This window comes from Trichosurus vulpecula, chromosome 2 (genome assembly GCF_011100635.1).
Source record: "Trichosurus vulpecula isolate mTriVul1 chromosome 2, mTriVul1.pri, whole genome shotgun sequence".
Lineage (NCBI taxonomy): Eukaryota > Metazoa > Chordata > Mammalia > Diprotodontia > Phalangeridae > Trichosurus > Trichosurus vulpecula.
Genome location: NC_050574.1, coordinates 229,278,571 through 229,296,201, shown reverse-complemented (window position 1 = coordinate 229,296,201; position 17,631 = coordinate 229,278,571). Strand labels below are relative to the sequence as shown.

At 38.8% G+C, this 17,631-nt stretch overlaps 1 protein-coding gene across 1 annotated transcript in view; it reads left to right on the top strand.

The window, feature by feature from the left end:
- CHN1 (chimerin 1) overlaps positions 1 to 17,631 on the top strand; it is a 222,921-nt gene that overhangs the window by 168,914 nt on the left and 36,376 nt on the right. The window lies entirely within an intron of this gene.

Sequence of the window (17,631 nt, the reverse complement as noted above, 5' to 3'; positions counted from 1 at the left end):
TTACTAAGTGTTCCTACTGAAATAAAGAAAACTGACACTTCGTTATGATGCCAGATTAATTTTTATTTGTGATGCAAATGTGTCAAAAGACCTTTGCTGATCCTTGATTAGAGGATTAGATCTTAGCTCAGTTCAGTTCTGCTAAATAGCCTTAGATGTGAGAAGCATGTGCTCTTGCATCTGGATTGAGCAGATGGTCCGCATTTCCCTTCCTTTCTGGCTTTTCTCCTGCGTTAATGAATTGACCATGATGAAAGGAGTAGGGCTTACCCTGGGACTATTGAAGCACTGACACTAAGAGCTACTCTTCATTTTTTTGCATCATTTTCTTACACTTTTATGTAGCTTTTAATTATTGTTTAATGTGTTTTATCAACTGTACTCCAGGCATTATAGATGATGTGTGGGTGGGTTGATGCAAAGTGTATGTCAATGCAGCATGCATTGATAACACGATTCCTGCCCTGTCAAGTCTTGGAAGCTTCTTTGAAAATCATTCAGCTAATATGTAGCAGTCGATCTGTGCATGGCACACAGACCCAGAAGCATCTCCTAGTTTTGAGCGCTGGTGTTTTCAAGGGTAAAATCCCAGAAGTGATGCAACTTGGCTCCAAGTGCTTGCAGTACATCTTTTAGCCTTTTAATATGGAAAGAGGGAGAAACTAGACCACAGAAGTGTGTAACATGAAAGGATATTTTTGTCTTCCAAACTTGCTTTCCAACTGGTATCTTAAAACTCACATTTCTTTTATTTAGATGTCAAATGAAAATTCCAAAGCTGTGTGCTGCAGTCATAGTGAAAAAAAAAATGGCTTTTCATGAAATCAGGACTATCATCAAGTAGGCTTTCTAAATGTATGGAATGAATTGAATTCACATCAAATATCTGATAAAGGCATGATATGCAAAAAATATTTGAGTTCATTCCTAATAGGTAGAGACAAGTGTATGGAATGCGCAAGCACTCTTAATATTAGAAAGCTACCATGCACAGCTCAGTCGCAGTTAATGCACACATCTCTCTGAGTTGGTAAATACCTTTTACTTAAAATGAAGCAGGAGGAGGTCAGTGAACTTAATACCTGATTCAAAATGCAGGAATGATGCTTTTGTGCCTAAGGTACAGTCTTTTCATGTGAATCTTATCATTCTCTGCCTCAGTTCCCTTGTGCATGAAATAGGGTTAACAGAACAAGCTGATTTCAACTTCACCCCAGTTATTGTCATCTGATTTATAAGGGCTGAGTTATTTCTTCACTGTAGTGAAATGGTTAATGTTTTGAAGCATGTGCTCAAAGGTACACACACGAATCTGCTATGCAGCAAAAGAATGACCTGTCACGGATGCCATTTTGGTATTGAATCTTATTCATTATAATACCTTCTATCAGTTTTCATTAGATATTCTAGAGTTTGTATGGTTGGGAATTTGCTGGGTTTTATTTTGCCATCATCTGAAATAGCATATCCTCTGGGTATTTTGGTTGGCTTTTCCAGGTATTTCTAACTTAAAACCTGACACTAATGGGCAAATACTGTAAAGCCAGAAAGTGCTGACTGTGGAATGAGCTGGGCCTCCTATCCTGGGACTAAGACTTGTCTTGGAGATACTTTTTTTTTCTTTTAAAGAAACAAACCTATAAAGAGGATAAGGTTTCTTCCTCCCCTGAAGTTGATAAATTAAAACCAGCTTGGACAGATTTAATCTCTATGGACCCTTCCAACTCTAAATTCTATAATCCTGTAATTCCTTTTTTTAAAAAAAAAAAAAAAGGTATTTCTAGTCAGGAAAAAAAGCTAGGTCAGAGAATGATTTTTTAGAGCCACTAACAAGGTTGACAGCCTCATACTTTTATCGCCTTCCATTAAATGTGTATTTTGTCATTTAAAACATATTCCTTGACTAGTTTTAAAGAAAAAAAAATTTAAGAGAAAAAATCCATACTATAGCTGTCCAAAGATCCCATGATCAAATTCAGGCTCTAAAAGCAGCAGCAAAACTCTCCCACATGCATGCTCGCTGCCAAAGGCCCTGCTTCGCATATGGATGAATTGTTGTTTAAAAAAAAAAATTTCTTGTGGGTATTCACCCCAGTGGTCTGGCCATTGACTTTTTTCCCTTTAGGAATGTGTTCTGACTACCCAAAGGCCCTTGCAGCTTCATTTCACTGTGGTATTTTTCTTTGCTTCCTCTACTTTCCTCTTATGTAATATTGCTGTGTGTTGTTGAACAGCAGCCAAGCCTCTTTTCAGGGGCAGAAGCCAAGGATAGCTTACATCCTTGGTGCAATCACTTACTCAGGTGAAAACCAACATGTTAATTATTTAAAAATCAACTGTGCCTCACTCCCCAAATTCTGTTCTCATAGGAGGGAGAGTTTTACATTTCATTTCATGTGTATGCAGAGATAAAGGGGCAGCCTGGGAGAGCAGAGTTCTTCGAATATAATAGGCACTCAATAAATGTTGATAGATTGAAATCTAGGCAATATAAATACTTCTTTCAAGGATAGTTAAAAATAGAATTGGAGGTGAAGCCAAGGGACTTGGGCTCCAGTCTGGGCTGTGCTACTTGCCAGTTATGTGACTTTGGGCAAGTCACTGTTCCTCTGAGGATCCTCGCATCCGTAAAATGGACATAACCGTATAGGCATTCTTTACCTCAAAGTATTGTTACAAAGGAAGCCTTTAGCAAAATATAAAGCACCATATAAATGCAAGCCCTTATTCTTTATTATCCTATTGATTTTCATTGTTGGAGAAAGTATCCACATCCCTTAGATGTATTTGATTTTTTTAAATTACTATTATAAATAATACACTATTAAAAAGGCCTATTTAATCCTTCCGGGCTCAGTTAAGTTTTCTTTTAAAATTATTACCTTAAATATATTATCCCTTATCACCAATCACAAAAATATCTTTTAATCAGGGCCAAGTTGGTATGATGTAGTAGACAGAGTGCTGAATTTAAAGTTGGAAAAAGCTGATTTCAAATCCCTGTCTGCCCCTTATGTTCTGTGTGACCTTCAACAAATCACTGAACCTCTCTGGGCCTGTTCCCTCATCTGTAAAAAGAAGAGGTCAGACCAGATGCTTTCTGACGTCCTGCCATTGTGAAATTTATGATCCTATGTCCTTGAGAGAGGAAAAAATCTTTTTATAAGAAAGAAGAAGAGCCAAATTGAACCTTAAATTAGTTTGGTTGTAAAATTATATCCATATGTCTCCATTTCGGGATGAAATTTTTGGCACTGCTTTATTTTGGAAAGGGAAGTGGAGGGAGAAATGTCAAGATATCAATTAAGTAAACAAGCATTTACAAAGTGCCTACTATGTGCCAGATACTGTGCTAAGGACTGGATACTGTATTAGAGATGTTCATAAACTACTGAGAACCCTGGCATGTCTTTTTGTGATGGTAAATAATTGGAAACTGAAGAAGCCCATCTTGGGAAATGGCTAAACAAATTGTGGCATATGTATGTGATGGAATACTCTTGTGCTGTAAGGAACAATGAAGGGGATGATTTCAGAGAAAGCTAGGAAGACTTGTATGAACTGATGCAGAGTGAAGGAAGCAGAATCGAAAGAACAATTTATACAGTAATAGTAATTTTACAAAGATAATCAGCTCTGAAAGGATAACTCTAATCAATACAATGACCTACCACAGTTCCAAAGGGCTCACAATGAAGCTTGATATCCACCTCCAGGTAGGGGACTGATAACTCAGAGTACAGACGGAAACTTTTTTTATTCTTTTTTTGATTTTTTTCTTAGACATTAATATGGACATTTGTCTTGTATGTCTATATATATTTCTAAGGGCATCTAGGGGGTTCAGTATATAGAGTGCCAGGCCTGAAGTCAGGAAGACTCATCTTCCTGAGTTCAAATCTGGATTCAGATGCTTACTAGCTATGTGACCCTGGGCAAGTCACTTAACCCTGTTTGCCTCAGTTTCCTTATCTGTCAAATGAGCTGGAGAAGGGAATGGCAAACCACTCCAGTATCTTTGTCAAGAAAACCCCAAATGGGGTTGCAAAGAGTTGGACACAATTGAAAATGGCTGAACAACAAACATTTGTAATAGGTTTTATCTTTCTTGCCCTCTCAATAGATGGGGAAAGGGGAGGAGGGGAGGAAAGAATTTGAAACTGAAAATAAAATAAAATTGAATTTAAAAAGAACCTTGTCCTGATGATGGAGAAAGAGGAAGTTTCTTGGTTCTTTCCTTCTGTTCAGAGATTGTAAAATGTTATATAAAAGCTGTTGCAGTTTTCTGCATCACAGAATATTGTGAAATCCTCTGGAAGGATTTGTTCTATCCACTGTCATTTTTTAAAAATCCCCCATGTTAGCACGTTAAAGGTTTTTCTTCAAAAAGAAAAACAAAACAAACAAAAAAAAGGTTTCTCTTCACATCCTGTGCTTACTAACATGTCCCTTAATTCAGATGATCCTGAAAAACAGCCACAGTAGAGCATATATATTATAAAAATAGAGATGCGGCAAGAGTCAAGCATTGTATTTGGTAACTATGGGGTAGTTTACCTGAGAAATTTAGCCCCCAAAAGTCTTTAAATCATTTTTAGATGAGAAGGTAGTTTTGAAGACAAAATGTTAAACCTTTTCATTTTTTCCCACAGAGGGGGCATAGGTTTCATCTTTAGTTTCATCTAAGTTGTCAGCTATTAGATTGTTTAAAATACGATTTCACATTTTACAGGATAGAGATCTATAATGTAACACAGCCAACACAGAACTTTCCCCCCACCTCATAAAATGAGAGCTCCCATCAGTTGCATGGATAGTTTAGTTGAGGATGTCCTTTCCCAGGATCCAATCCTCTGTTCAAATTTGTTTCATTTTAGCTTCAGCACCTAAATGTTCATAATATAATTATAACAAACAAGCAACCTGTTCAAACTCCTAAAAAATGAGTTTAGGCCTCACTTTGCGCACTTTGGTCATTACGGATTCTAAATAATCCTTGAAGCATCTGGCTGGTTGGTAATAGAGACAAGTGAAGCAATTGATGAATATTCATTCAACTTACAACTGAAACCTACTGCGTATTATACCAATAGACATGATCTTAAGAGACTCAACATCTGGTCTTAAATATGGATTGTTAAAGTAAAGCATACAACATAGCAAGTCTGAACTTAAGAATGTTTTAGATATCTAACGGGCTGGACAGTAGAATATAAGGTCTGTGAAGGCAGGGTCTCTTTTGTTTTTAAGTCTGTGTCCCTAGCACCTAGTGCTTTGAACAGAGCAGGCATTTAAATAAAAGTTTATTGTTGAAAAATAAAATAGAATAAAATACACTGGCCTAGAGCCATAACAACAGATCAATAAATCCAGGCCAATAGACCACTGTGCTATTAAATAAAAATAATTCATTTCCTTATCTGCCACGTGAGAGGCTTGGACTAGTCCAGGAATTCTTAACCTTTTTTTACATCATAGACCCCCTCAAGTCATCCAGCAAATCCTATGGCCTCTTTCTCAGAATAATGTTTTTGCATCAAATAAAATACATAGGATTACAAAGAAAGCCAATTATATTGAAATAGTTATAAAAATATTTTGTAAAACACAAGTTCACAGACCAAAGATCAACAGTCTCTGGACTAGATATGGTTCCTTCTTACTCAAACATTCTAGAATCGTAATAATGTATTCATAGTATTTATTGATATAATTATTCTGTTTAGCAGAAACATCATAGATGGCCATACAGAAGGAGTAAGCAGCTGACTAGCCCTGAGTAAGAACCAAAACAGTTTAGAAATTGAGGTTCATCCCCCTATAGTCAGAAGAAGGTCTCTTGTCACCCTCCTTTTCGTCCCTTACAGTAATGGGCATAATACCTTCCTCATGATAGTCACTCTACTAATATTTGTTCAATAAATGACCATCTCACAAAAGTGAATATCTCATGTTTTTGTCAGATTGTGAAAGGCAAAATCAGGAAACTAGTCATGATAACAGGAGATTTTGCTACCACCTAGAGCATACTGGCTCCCAATACTTTCTTTTTCTTTTAGTTCATGAACCTCCATTAGCAACATCTGTTGATTGAGTAAAAATATAATTTCAAATGTGCATTCATTAATACTTTCACATGAATTTGAGGCAACTAGGTGGCACCAGGGCAACTAGGTGGTGCAGTGGGTAGAGTGCCGGTCCTATAGTCAGGAAGACCTGAGTTCAAATGTGGCCTCAGACACTTACCAGCTGTGTGACCCTGGGCAAGTCACTTAGACCTGTTTGTTTGTTTCTTCATCTGTAAAATGAGCTAGAGAAGGAAATGTCCAACCACTCCAGAATCTTTGCCAAGAAAACCCCAAAAAGGGTCATGAAGAGTCAGATGTAACTAAAAACAATTTAAAACCAAATAAAGGTGGGCACCATAGATAGAGTGCTGGGCCTCTAGTAGGAGGCCCATGCTTCAAATCTGGTCTCAGTCACTTATTAGCTGTGTGACCCTGGGTGAGACACTGAACAACCATCTGCCTCAGTTTCTTCAACTGTAAAATGGGAATGATGATAATATCTACTTCCCAAGGTTGTTATGAAGGCCAAATAAAATATTTGTAAAGTGCTTGCAAACTTTAGAGTGCTATAAAAATTATCATTATTATTTTTATTAGTCACAAAAGTATCAGTTTAAAAGACATATACCTGATATTTTATTTATTCAGATATGTTGGCCTATTTATGGGTTCAAATACAGATTTTTGAGGTCCCTTGCCATAATGTCAGGTTCTTCCTTCTACTCCCAGTAAGAGGTCTGTAGGGTACAGGATGGGAATCTCTGCTCTGGGGCACTAGGTCATTGTTGTTCAGTGGTGTCCCACTCTTTGTGACCCCATGGACCATGCCATCCATGGGGTTTTCTTGGCAAAGATACTGGAGTGGTTTGCCATTTCCTCCTCCAGTGGATTAAGGCAAACAGAGGTTAAGTGACTTGCCCAGGGTAACACAGCTAGTAAGTGTCTGAGGCTGCATTTGAATTCAGGTCTTCCTGACTCCAGGCCCAGCTCTCTATCCACTGAGCCACCTAGCCACCTCATTGGTCATTGGGGCCTACCTGTACTCTTATAATGAATTTATACCAGAGTCATTTTTGAGGGGGAAGGTGAGAAGGAAAAGAAAAAGGTGATGCCCAGATCTGTGATTTCATTAATATAGGAAACCTCTCCCACCCATGTAGATAAAACCAACTGCTCTGCAGCTTGTAGCCTTAGAGACTTCCCAAGAGCACTGAGTAATTGTGACTTTCCTGTGGTCATGTAGCTGGTACATGTCAGATATGGCAGAACCTGAACCCAAACTCTCCACCCAGCCGGGCTGCCTTTCGTCCAATTCCTATGAGATTTAAAAATAGAATCCAACCTGCCCTAATGTCGTTGTTCTTCATATGATACTCTAGGACTCCACGTAGATTTTGATGCTTGTCTAGGGAATTGGGTCACTGGTTACCGCTGATTATAATAATTCAAATGCCCAGTGACTGAATTCTGTCCTGGATTCTTGATTTAATTTAAAAGTAGACAAATGCAATAAGACAATTTGGCCAGGATATCTTCCTAATCTTCAGTTACTGTGCCACTTACCGGTGTCTTTCCTAGACATTGACATAGAAACACCTTTCTACATCAGATTTAAAGAGGACAAATAGCAAATCTCTATCCAAATATGAGATTGAATTGAATTTTATTGTGTAAATATAAGGAAACATTTAAATCAAACCTTTGTATTGAATGTGAGTCAGCAGCAAGTGAAAGTAGAAGGAGATTAGGGTGTAAGTAAACTCTGAGCTCCCTGAGCCCGGGGCAGTGTCAAAGCTGGGCACCGAAGAAATCTGAAGGAGGAATGCTGGGAGGGAGCAGGACTCTAAGCTTCAATGGACGTTTGGCAGAAGCACTCACCAGATGTTGTGGAAGCCAGAAATGATAACTTTTTACGTACACAGACCTACTCTTGACTTCCACTACCTCTTAATAACAACAGTAACAGCTAACATTTATAAAGTGCCTACTGTGTGCCAGGCACCACGCTGAGTGCTTTGAAATAATTGTCTTGTTTGATCCTCACAACCGTCCTGGAAGGTGGGTGCCCCTCTTTTATAGATGAGAAAACTAAGGCAAATAGAGGTTAAGTGACTTGCCCAGTGTCACACAACTAGTAAGTGTCTGAGGTCTTCCTGACTCCAGGTGGGGCACTCTATCCACTGCACCGCCAGCTGTCCTAGAAGTGCAGCGGAGGGCTTTGAGGGTTTATCCTGTGTGCCTATGTCTCATTCCTGTGACCTTCTTTCTGTGATGTGACCCATGCTCAGTTTTTTCTTTTTTTTAATTTTTAAATTTATAAACTCAAGAACCATCAAGAAAAACAAACAAAAAAATAAGGAATAAAATCTGGCAAACCCCTTAGCATTTAAGAAGGCAGAAGCAGATGTATTAACAGAACAAAAATGCTTCAGTTTTTTGTCCCCTTCCAGGTCTATCTGAAGTTCTGGTACCTCTGAGTTTGTATAGATAGTAGATGTATGTATGTATGTATGTATATATGTATGTATGTGTGTGTTATATCTAGATTTACATATATCTACACACATACATATATGTTGCTCAGTCATTTCAGTCATTTTTGACTCTTTGTGATCCCGTTTGGGGTTTTCTTGGCAAAGACACTGGAGTGGTTGGCCATTTCCTTCTCCAGTTCATTTTACAGATGAAGAAACTGAGGCAGACAAGGTTAAGTGACTTGCTCAGGGTCACACAACTAGTAATTAAATCTGAGACCAGATTTAAACTCAGACTAGTACTCTATCCACTGAGCCATGTAGCTGCTGTGTATATGTGTGTGCATATATACACATATATATACACATACACACACATACCTCTATATACATACATATACACATGTACCTATGTATATATACAGATATCTACATATACACACATGCCTTTACATATACATGTGTATATGTGTGTTTATGTGTGTGGGCATATACGTATGTGTACATGTACTATCCCTAGGTACACAATATATCCATGGATATGCAGACAGTCTTTAGACTTGAGTTCTGCTGCTCTTCATGCAATTCGACAAGCATTTCGTGAGCATCCACTGAGTGCCGAGCTCCATGCCTGACACTGAAAGTGCAAAAATAAAAAAAATCCCTACCTTTAGGGAGCATACGTTCTATTGGAGGGATCAAGATATATGGAGGTGTGTGTGTAAAGAATCCATACACAGAATCAATTAAAAGTATTTTACTTTTTAACTCCTTCTAACCTGCGATGTTGACCCGAGTAATCACAGTTTGCATTTCTTTATCACCTTACGGATTTGCAGAGCCCTTCAGCCAGAGGAACACTCCAGTATTATATCCCCATTTTACAGATAAGAAAAACCAAAGCTCTAAAATGTAAATGCCTTCTAAAATGCCCATGATCACATGACCGGGAAGGGTCAGAATCAGAATCCAGGTCACCATGCTGGGGTGCTAAAGTACTAGTTAGCTCATTATGGCATTTCCTGAAATGCGATTAAGACCATTAAGATAAAGAAGGGGCAGCTAACTGGCACAGTAACGGAGTGCTGGACCTGGAGTCAGGAGGACCTGAATTCAAGTCTAACCTGAGACTCTTACTAGCTGAGTGACCCTGAGCAACTCACTTAGCCCTGTTTGCCTCACTTTCCTCATCTGTCAAATGAGCTGGAAAAGGAAATGGCAAACCACTCCAGTATCTCTGCCCAAAGACCCCTAAATGGGGTCCTAAAGATTTGGACCCAACTAATCAACAAAACAACAACAAATTAAGGTAAACTAAAATGTCAATAAGTGTAAAAAATTATTTTTGTAATTCCATGTTGCCTTAATCATAGTTGGACACATTTCTTCACCTTTACTCTGTGGCCTTTAGGTTTCAGAGTTTTGTAGGTCATAATTCATTCCCTGGGAACCCCTAATGCATTGTTTTTACAAAGTTTGCCTGGACTCTGACCTTCAGGGCCTAAGATGGCTCTCCATATGCTTCCCACCCTCTCCACCCCCGCCCAGGTTCCAAATATGTTTTCTCCCTACACAACCATTTTGCTGCTATGAGTTACTGTTAAAAAAAAAAAGTGAGATCGTGTGTTTTAGATTTCTTCTGTGCTGTTTTCCTAGTATATCATCACTCTGGCACATAGTAAGTGCTTAATAAATGCTTATTGACTTGAAGTATCTGGAGAAGAAATATGTTTTCGTGGTAATGTTTTTTCCCCAAAATTTTTTGGCCTGTAAGAACAGGGCCGTCCATGTTCTTGCCTTTGTTACTGTGCGGTTTTAGTGTGTGGGCTTAAGCCCGGTGGAAGCTCTTGGCTGAGATACTTCAGAAATGAATCACTGCTGAGCATCTGATGCTTTCTATCTGGGTGACTGTGGGAAACTTAATCTTTTTTAGGGGAAACCACAGCATTACAATGCAGAAAAATTTCTCCCAAATTTATTGGCCTAATCTCACTTAACAAAGGTGATTTGTAATTCCCCTGACATTTTTTCCTCTCCATCAACTTGTATTTACTGAGCATTTAGTGTCTATGAGGCACTGTCCTATGTACTTCAGAAGATACAAAGATTGTAAGGCATAGTTCCCCCACTAACACCGAAAAGGAAAAAAAAATTCCCGTACAGTAGCAGATACAGTGCATATACGTGAAGTACTAAAAACAGTGTTACGGGTGGCTCAGTCAAATGTTCAGAGCAATAACTAGGTCAGGGCAACCATTGTCCCAGTGAACAAAGCTTAAAGGGTCCTGAATTTAGACGACAGGACGTTGGTAGCGCCAGAGGTCCCAATGAGGCATGCTCTGATGTAGTCTTTTAGTAGCATGGGAACAGCAGAGCTTAGCTCTTAGTGAACAAGAATAATTGGTTCAGATAGGAAGCCACCAGATGTGGGGATGAGCTAAACTCTTCCCCCTCCTCTGTCCACTCTCAGCACCTCTCCCCTAGAGGGATCTTTCCAGAAGAGGGTTTATGCTGTGATATAACCTTCTCCACCCCACCCCACCCCCCACCCCCGCCCCAAAGAGCTGAGGCCCCCTTTGCCTGGGTGCATTTTGTGGTCCTGGCCCCAGGCACAAAAATTGCTAGGAAAGCAAATGCCCTTCATTTTTACTCTCTTTGAGACAAGTACCCACCCAATGACTTATGTCTGCTTTCTGGTAGACAACTATTGCATAATGCTATTGAACAATCAACTGTTTACAGAGTCTGTTTCTCTTAACTAACTTTATCCTCCTGAAGCATTATAAACTCAAAGGACCCCTTTGACAAAATTAGTGCCAGAAAAGAAGCCAACTGGAAAAAGCATCACCTGGTGCGTGACCCCCTAACACAGTGGTTTCCAAAGTGCAGTGTTTGCATCCCAGGGAGTGGGCAAGATAATCCACTGGCATTCAAGAAGAAAGTAACAGACTGTATATTTACACTTATTTTCATCTATAAAAGGGTCCAGCATCCCTAGAGGTCTTCAAGCAGAGGCTATATGGCCAATTGTTGGCTATATTATTATGGGGATTCCTTTGGTATACAGATTGAAGCAGGATGGCTGCTGACATTCTTTCCAAGTCTCAAATTCTGTGATTCTGTAAAATAAAAAAGAGATTAAGCTTCACTAATATTCAATACATGGATTGACATCGGCACCCTCACTCAGTCAGATGGTCATACATCGTATGTGGTACCTGAGGTATTATGAGGGAAGAGGGGGAGCTCCACAAAGTGAAGAGGTTGATAATGGAGCCCCCATATTCATTTGCTCACAACATCTTGCACTTTGCACATGCCCAATTAAGATTTTCAAAATATATTATCTAGTTTTAACCAAATTAACCCTCATGACATAGATAAGCAGCTTCAAAAGATTCTTGTAAAGAAATGGCAAGTTATAGATAATGCTGATAAATAATGTAAGCACAAGTAAACGATGAAGATGGCAGAGCTGCCATTTCTACCCTCATAACAAGGTCTTTATCAGCCACATTACGAGGGAAAAACACTAACAGCCTAATCAGAGCTGACAGGAATTAGTAAAATCACTTTTATTAGCAAAAAGATTTGGATTAATAAATAAAATAAAAATCATTCTTTAAATAATTGTTTATTTTATCTCTATCTTGTCCTTTTAAAATTTCTACTTTTAGCACATTTTATAATGTACATAATATATTTTTGTAACTGTTCAGTCATTTCCGTTATGTCTACCCCTTTTGAGTTGAGGTTTTCTTGGTGGAGATACTGGAGTGGTTTGCCATCTCCTTCTCCAGGTCATTTTACAGATGAGGAAACTGAGGCAAAGAAGGTTAAGTGACTTGCTCAAGGTCACACAGCTATTAAGTATCTGAGGCCAGATTTGAATTCAGGTCTTCTTGATTCCAGGCTTGGCACTCTACCACCCAGCTGCCCTCCATTATGTATTAACTAATGCATGGCATATTAGTTAATAATAAATCATCAATAAACATTTATTAGTGCCTACTATATGCCCACTATGCTAGGCCTTCAGATACAAATAAGGGAAAAAAACTAATCCTTGCCTTGAGGGAACTTACAAACTAATTAGGGAAGGAGGTACACAAAGAGAATTTGAAAAGGACCATTCAGAGCATCTGAGGATACTGAGGAGATGTTGAGCGCCAAAGTTGAAACAGTCCACATGATGATGAGATTTCTGGTGATGAGTTTCTCCCAGCAGAGAGCATGATGGAGGAGTCTAGACCAATGAGAGCAGCTGGTGGGAAATAAATGCAATAGTATGAGAATATAATTGATAATTAATATTAATATGTATAACATTGGTATGCATATATTGAAGTTCCATGCTCAAAAATATTACTGATAGGGATACTCAGTCAGATAAGTTTGGGGACCTCTAACACAATTGTAAAGTAATTTAAATTAAGTCGATAGAACCTAGTAAAGTTCTGGCTGACTTTGCTCTTGGATTTGGGGCTGAATCTTCCTATACTGCTATTACTTCAAATTTTGTTAACATCACACCAGTTTTCCATACAGCCACATATACTTTTTCCCCTCGAAGGTTTGATGATGACAATTCAGGCTTGTCTTCCTTTCTGCCTAATATGGAAGGTATAAGAAAAACCCACAATTCAATTTTTCTTGCTCTCCTTTCATATCCTCATTGTGCAGATAATGCTCCACAAGTCCTAAGTATGTCCCTTCTGCATAACCCAACATACCAGCAGTCCGGGGAGCCAGCTCTCTAACATAAAGAGTGACATCTGTGATGGCTTTCATGAAGCATTTGCTCTAAGTATTGTAGATAGTTGTCATAACTTCTTCCCATCAGTTATTGTTCAAGTTAACTTGAGGTGATGCTGCTCTGTCAGGCTCCCTCTATTTCTTGTGACTATCCTAACACTATGGCGCCATTTTGTAAACTGAATCAAGCAGAGAGAAGGGCAGGGTTCAAGTAGAGGCTCATTGCTTCCTACACCCAAAGAGATTACTTTCTAAAGTAGGGAGAATAGAAAATCACCAGACCATAGATTAAGAGTTAGAAGGGCCCTTAGAGGTCATGTACACCCCTGCTTTACAGATGAGAAAACTGAACCGAAGAAGCTTGAGAAATTTGGCCAAGGTCACATAGGCAGAAAATGACGAAGCTAAGATTTGAACCCTGGTCTTCTGGCTGCAAATCTGTTGTTTCCACCATATCACACTAGAGTCTATAAAAGCATGCCCACATAGAGAAAGGTCCAGGAGCAGTTACTGAAAAAAAAAAGCCAAACAGGAAGAATGAGAATGGTTTAGAAAGAGCATGATTTTTCCCTGTTTGGGGTCTGACCCCTGGAGACGTACCAATCTTCAAAAAATAAGTTCAGCGTATTTTTCTCATAAACCGCATGCCGGTAATAAATTTGTCAGGCTTTCTTCCCTTTTCTCTTGCCTTCTTAAAATTCTTACCAAGACAGTGTTCTATATGGGGAAGGGGTCAAGATATCTGGATTAAAATTCCCAGCTCTGCCTCTAGCTAGTTGTGAAACTTTAGTCAAATAGCCTCATCCTTCTAGGTCTCGATTTTGGCATCTATAAAACAAGACGATCAGAGTAAGCCATCTCCCAGGTCCTTTTCCACTCTCATGACTAACTAGAGAAGCCAGGAAAGGGGAAAAAAAGAGAGAACAAAACGACCCCAGCAGGCCTTACACATCTGAGATGTCTCATTGCTCCTTCAGCTGCTTGCTCGTCTTCTGTGTTTTGATAAGTCAATAGGGCACGGATGATGCCTTTTTTGTGTGTTGTGTAAAGAGCTGTCACCAAATGATAAACAACAGTACCCTTGTTTCTGAGCATGGAGCTCGCTCGGGGCCTTGCAGTCATCTTCATTAGATCCTGTAACATTACATTGTCCTTTGTGTTCAAAGATGGGGCAGCTGTGGCAAAATGGAAAACAGGACTGGGTTCCAAGATAGAAGACCGCAGTTCTTGATTCGGTTCTGCTGTGTGACCTTAGACAAGTCACCTGACCTCTCAGTTTTTTCACCTGTATATTGGTGAAGATAATACCTCCCCTGCCTATTTCACAGGCTTCTTGAGATGACCAAACAGCAATATGTTATAAAATCCTTTGTTAAACCATAAAGTTTTTTAAATGTATTTTTAAAATATATTTTGCAACATATGTATGCATGTAAAAATATCCTTGTCAGAGGTTTTTAAGATGGCATTTTGCTCTATTGAATAAAATATTTCTTTTGTATATATGAAATATATAATATGTGAAATGTATAAAAATATATAAGATATATAAAATATATTTATATTATATTTACATATAATATAACTGTATAATATATTATATATGAGTGTAATATAAATATAATAAGTATGCATTTATTATATTTATATTATACATATATATAAAAGAGATACTGCTCTGTTGGCAGCTAGCTGGTGCAGTGGAGAGAGTGCTGGGCCTGAAGTCGAGAAGAACTGAATTCAAATCCAGCCTCAGACACTGGCTTTGTGACCCTAGGCAAGTCACTTAACCCCCTTTACCTCCATTTCCTCATATATAAAATGAGCTAGAGAAGGAAATGGCAAACCACTCCATTATCTTTGCCAAGAAAGTCCCAAATGGGGTCATGAAGAATTGGACACGACCGAAATGACTCAACAACAACATTCCCTGTGAGCTGATGGAATGAAAAAGCCAATGCATTATTGGCTGTTCTTGGTGTACTTTTTGCTTATAAACACACAAATTGTTTGGAGGATATAGACTTTCCTGTGGGGCCCATCAGTGCCTCTAACTCTGACTTGGTCATATGATGCACAAGAGTTATCCCATGGATACTTGCTGCCTGCCAAAGTAATCTGCATTTACCGTAGTGGCATTGCATCCACCTGTCCTTTGCCCTAGCCTATCTGTTAACTTATGACCCCTATTTAACATTAAATGACCAAACAGATCCATCGCGGTGGCTCCTCCTGCCACAAACTGAAATGATGCTCATTGCAACCCAGCTCTGCTGGCAGAGATATGACAGGGATGAATGGCTGAAGGATGCTTACCTCATTGCTATGTGACAAGTTAACAAGAAAAAATTATGTATGATAACTGTAGGAGGAAGGTCAAAAACTGATTAACAAGATGCCTTCAGAGGATCATGCATTTCAAACTCTAAATGGACTCTAGAGGTCTGTTAGTCCGAGCCCCTCATTTTATAGCTGAGACCTAGAGAGATGAAGTGACTTGCCCAAAGTCACACAGCTAACAAGCGGCAGAGCTGGGATTCGAACCCATGGATTTTTTTTAAAAAGTCAAATCCAGTGTCCTGCTACCCTATTGCCTCCATATTAAAGACGGGAGACACGTTAAGATGTAGGGAAACAACTTACCTAAGGTCATGTAACAAATCAGCTCCTGAACATGAGTTCATGTAAGCTCTGTCCTTGACTCTGTGGCCTCCCTGCACAAGTGCCTATTGAATAATTTGTATTTTATCCTTTCTATATTTATTTTCTCCATATCTATATTTACCTGATTGCCTGTTAGACTGTGAGATCCTTTCTTTCTTTGTGCCCCAGGACACAGCATAGTGACAGGGAAATTACTAGAAGCTTAATAAATGCTTGATTGATTGATTGGTCTCAAAGTTGATTTCTGAAGCAAATGGTATAATTCGGAAAAAAAATCAGTGTTCTTAAAATCCTTTGTGTCTATTCAATTTTGTTTTCATGGGCTTTGCAGATGAAGGCTGTTTTCTGCTTGCTCTCCCCTCAGTCTGTCAGAATAATTTTAGCCACATTTTGGATGACTCTGTATGATCACAGGATTTAGAGTGAGAGGTCATCTTCTCGGACTCCTTTAATTTGTGGGTGAGGAAACTGAAATCCAGAGAGTCTTAAGTGTCTGTGATAAATTCTCCTTTCTGATATGCAATGAGGATGCTATCACCAATAGTAGAACATGTGTTAACAATATTTTTTTCATACAGTACCATGTTAAAAGGACCTCCTAGAATGTTATGGCTGGAAATGACCCTGGAGACCGTCTTGCACAACTCCTTCATTTTACATATGAGTAAACTGAGGCCCAAACAAAACAAGTGAAGTGACTTTTCCAAGATTTTGAGGTTCCCCTCCCCCACAGGACCCATGACTTCATTAGTGTAGGGAGCTACCAATGCAGATCATCCTGCTCTGCAATTTACAGTTTTAAAAGCTTACTTAAAAGCACTGAAAGATTAAGTGACTTTCCCAAGATCATACAACCATAATGTGTTGGAGGAGAGACTTGAGCCTAGGTCTTCTGGAATCCACGACTAGCTCTCTTTCCACCATGCCAAGCTGACTCTTTAGCCCAAGGTCATACAATTGGTTCATTTAAAGAGATGAGACCAAGCTAAGCAAACACTGAGACCTGAAAAAGTTAGAATTGCTATTTCTCTTAGAAAAATTAGTAACAATGGCTTACATTAGTTTTGTATCTTTTCCTCATTCAGTATTCCAGTTTATTATCCTATAAAGAGGGTATAGAAATTTGCTACTGAACAACAAGCACATTCAAGCTTATTAAAAAGCCACTCATGTTTCATCTAGCTCGTCATAATAGCAAATGGGAAAGGGGTGAATTTGACATAGAATGGGTCATATTCTTAAGAATTATTTAACTACTAATTTGATAGAATTTACAAATTCACCATCTTGACATCTTGTACTTAGTGAAAATTCTCCAAATATACCCCCAAATATATATGAATACACACGCAGATACATGCATACATGTGTGTGTATATGTATATATGTACATGTGTGTATGTACATATGTCTATGCATGCATACACATATCCCAAGTTATACTCAAAGCTCTTTATTGGTCCTCACTGTTAAGGAATAGGGAGTATGGTACCATTAAAGAAAAATGTGTTGGCTCCGAAGTCAGAGTCTGGAGTCAGACTCTGGCTCTGACACCTCTTTGGAGAATTTTGGGCAAGCTGCTTAACCATCCCTGAGACTCAAGATGAGGAGATTAGATAATCTCTGAGATCCCTTCCAGCTCTGGATTTATGATTCTTCTAAAGATGCTT